Source organism: Sinocyclocheilus anshuiensis, unplaced genomic scaffold, assembly GCF_001515605.1.
Source record: "Sinocyclocheilus anshuiensis isolate Anshui unplaced genomic scaffold, SAMN03320099.WGS_v1.1 scaffold201, whole genome shotgun sequence".
Classification (NCBI taxonomy): Eukaryota; Metazoa; Chordata; class Actinopteri; order Cypriniformes; family Cyprinidae; genus Sinocyclocheilus; species Sinocyclocheilus anshuiensis.
The window spans coordinates 11,163-15,444 of NW_015537959.1; positions in this window are offsets into that span (position 1 = coordinate 11,163).

The following is a 4,282-nucleotide window of genomic DNA, read 5'->3' on the forward strand; positions in this document are numbered from 1 at the left end:
TCTCACACACACACACACACACACACACACACACACACACACACACACACACACACACACACACCATGGCCTGTCTGAATACTGGTGTGCATTAGAACCATTTAATTACCTGTCTATATCAATGCGCTGCTTTCATTGACACACACTCATCAGAGATTGCACAGCGCACACACAAACATCCAGGAGCACAAAAACTTGTCAACGCTGCCCCACAACTTTTATAAAAAAAAAATGTTTTAATACTGAATCACTACATTATATTTCTCTGCAACGAGGAGGAAAATTCTCTGTTTTTGAAGATGTAGAGAGACGTCACAATAGTGACCGTAAAAAAGTTTTCATTTATAAACCTCTAAAAACCTTACTGACTGATGTTTGAGTGCATTTCCTGCAAATATGGAACAAATAAAGAGTCTCAATTAAATATGTGCAGTGTCACATGGTTAGTGCAAACTGTCACATGACCAGAGCAGTTTAATTCCCGTTTACACCATGAGAAGATGATGGCTGCATCAAAGCTCCAAAACGAAAGGCTAGTAAAGTGTTAATATAAAGATTTTTGGTCCACATTATCTTTGAGGCGACTAGTATTAATATACGAATTCACATATATTCAGTCATAGAATGAGTAAATACGTTGATGGTCACAATAGTGCAGTGGCAGGCTGTGCATTTCACACCAAGGCCTTCAGTGGTGTCCAATACATAAATTAATCCACCTCTTAATACCATCATAATTTTTATAGAAACCATAAATATTATACGGAAATGCAGTATAACAGGGCATTGCATCACAGACAGGTATCTCATGTAGCGAGAATGAATGCAATTACTAAAGCAAGAAACCCAAACAAGTTGCCACAGCTGCGCAACGTTCATCATCTCTAGCTGAAGCATTAACCTAATAAAATGACAAAAATATAGTCCATCCGATGTTCTTACAGACATTTATTCACTCAAAAGTATTTATACCTGGCAAATAACGTTGGTAAAATACAAATTAGGTGATTACATTTGTTTTAAAGTTTAACAATTTAACGTACTCATACGGCTTTTTGTCTTCACGGGTCTGAGGGAGGAAAATACTAGTTAGCACAGCTTTACTGGGAAAGTGAGCACGTAACATTAAAATAATTTATACAAGACGATGAAGAAAAGTGTATACATGTGTTTTAACGTACCCTAGAACTTTCATCTGCACGACGAGTCTCCCCACCGGTCTATGTCTGCCAGAGTCGCTGCGGCTGGGAGGAAAAGGCCGGCTAATACAGCTCGACTCAGAAACTGAGCGCTCCTTAGATATTCTTACGGAAAATAAACGTAGCTTTATATCTCACAAATAACAACAGAATAATAAAGCGCATAAAACGGTGAGTCAAAAGATGAAAACTAACCTAACATACTCTAGTTGTTTTTCATCTTCACGATGAGTTTATCACAGAGCCGTTGCCGAGGAGGTGTGTGGTTGTTTTTCACGGTCATTTACTGCTGTATTTAGAATTACAGTAGGCGAATATTTTTCCAGAGTGCACTGAAAATCTATAATAACATACCGTACAAAGCGTATACAGTAAGAAACCCGAGAAAGCAGTAACAATACTGTGAAAATAAAAATTATTTACTGTGTGCTGTTTAGCTCTGACTACTAGTACACTCTCTGACCATCCAATCAAAGGACGTGAAAATGCTGACGTTTTTGTACACCTGCTAGATGGCCCCGGTGTCGCCAACTCGAAATCTGATGTCAAACTCAGTTCCTGGAGGGCCAGAGCCCTGCAGAGTTTTGTTCCAACCCTGCTCCAACACGCATATCATGCAGTTTTCAAATAAGCCCGAAGGACTTGATTAGTTGGATCAGGTGTGTTTAATTAGGATTGAATCTAAACTCTGTAGGGCTCCGGCCCTCCAGGAATTGAGTTTGACACCCCTGGGTTAAAGCAAAGGTTTCAGACACCCACACTGTTGAGTCTGAAGGCCTCAAGGCAGATTTCTTTGACCCCGGCAACACATGATTGCTGCTTTATAATTGGACAAAAGCTCTAATATAAAAATACACTACTAGAAGCAGCGCAACCAAGAGAAAAGCTATGAAATGAAGAGAATAGACTATTGGAAATAATTAAATACACATTTATTTGATAAATACAGTGGGTACGGAAAGTATTCAGACCCCCTTAAATTTTTCACTCTTTGTTATATTGCAGCCATTTGCTAAAATAAGTTACAATATTGATGTTGTAATACTGGTAGCACTAATATAAAAATTTGATGATATATTTTACAATAAAGTAAAAATTTTGAAATATGTTGATGTTGTATGTTTTTGTCTTTTATCTCAGTATTCTTAACAGTGTTGTATAAGGTTTTTTTTATGCATATAGTAATAGTAACTCTAGAATATGATCAAACAGTTTAAAATAGCTGGGCTAAGATATATAACAATTGTTATGCCTGCAGAAATATGTTAATTCAGTATACACATTATCCCACCATAAAACACAATTTTTCACAAACTTTTCCAAAAAAGTTTAAAAAAATAATTATTGATTATTTCAAAGGGTTACTAATGGCAAATAATTTGGATATGTTCATGTCTAGGATTAAATGGGTTAAAAATATATTTGAACTTTACTTAAGTATACTTGATACAATAAACTTGAAGTATACTTCTTTTTGGTAAGGGGAGGCGCACAGACACACGTAATTCATCTACGCAACTTTCATCTCTCGCTCTCAAAATTGCCATATTGGAGAAAAAAAGTTTTGGTGATTTCTAATTATTGGGGGGGACTTGCCCCCCTCAATGTCTATGGTGGTTACGGCCCTGATCAGACATGCAGTCAGTTAATGGTTTAACATTAGCAAACTTCAGTGATTTTTTTGCAAACGTTCCTTTGAAGAACATGACCGTAAATATGAACCAGATTGAATGTAACATAAAACAAATGATTACTTTTCATTAAAATCCTTATTAATGCCATAAATATGTACATTTATGGGTCTTCTTGTTCGTGTTGCCGCTGTAGACGGTGTATGCTGAGATAATTCTCATACCCCTTCGTTTGAAGTGGGGTCCCGAAAAATCTTCGTTTGCAGGGCTATCTGGCCCTTCCCCCTACCCCACCCCTCCAACCAAAAGAGAATCTAGACACCCCTACCCATTCACGTGAACGAGCAAAATAGAGGGGTAAAGGTGAGAGGGAAGGGGTAAGGGGTAGAAATGGGATTGGGGCGAAGTCTCTATCTCTATCTAGTCTCTAGCAAAGTGTTGACAGCAGCTTTACATATCTGCCGCCATCTGAACATTAATGTTAATCAAACAACAAAACACAGGAATAAATGTTTAATGCAATTAAAGGAATAACTTTTTTTTTTCTTTATTAAGAATCGTTATATTTAATTCATACACTGAAGACTATGCAGTGTTTTATTTTTTACATTTGATTATTCAATTTCTGTAATATTTCTTACTATGTTAGATAAACCTTCTGTACCTGAAAAAAACTTACATTTAATTTGTATCATTGTTCTATTGTGTTTGTCCTATTGTCTGTAATTTGCTTCTTTGTTCTCATTTTTAAATAACAAAAAATAAATAACAAATAACTATTTTGTGATGTATATCCTTATTGTGAAATAATTTTAGCATATTGTGAAATAAGATTTTGGTCATATTGGCCACACCTAGTTATCGTTATCATTATATCATTATCATTATAGTTACCTTTATTAGTGTGAATGGTTCTTTAATCTGATTTAACCAAAGTGAACAATTTGAGCTGTCCTAAATTGTTTACATGAATATTAAAAAGACAAATTGTTTTAGTTGGACTGAAATCAAATGAAAGAAAAGTGATGTTTAATCAATCAATTATATATATATATATATATATACATACACACACATTCATCCATTCTGCTAAAACTATTTATTATAAGAAAAATACACTATAAACACTTCATTGAACATTTTTGAGTGATGAGTCTTACTAATTGTTGAAACAGTGTTTTAAGTTTAAATCAGAAAGCATATTCAAACATCTGTCTTAACACTGTTCTACTCACAAGTCGCAAAAAAAGGAATTCTGAAAAATAGCCCAGTCATATGGTCTGATTTTGCTTAATTTAATATCATCATGAATATATTGTGAATATTCAATGTATTACCCAGCCTGAGTGAATGCATTTCTTGTTTTGGTTTCTCTTAAACCGTTTTGAAGCATTGAGAGTGTCTGGCCCACGAGTGTGTGTGTGTGTGTGTGTGTGTGTGTGTGTGTGTGTG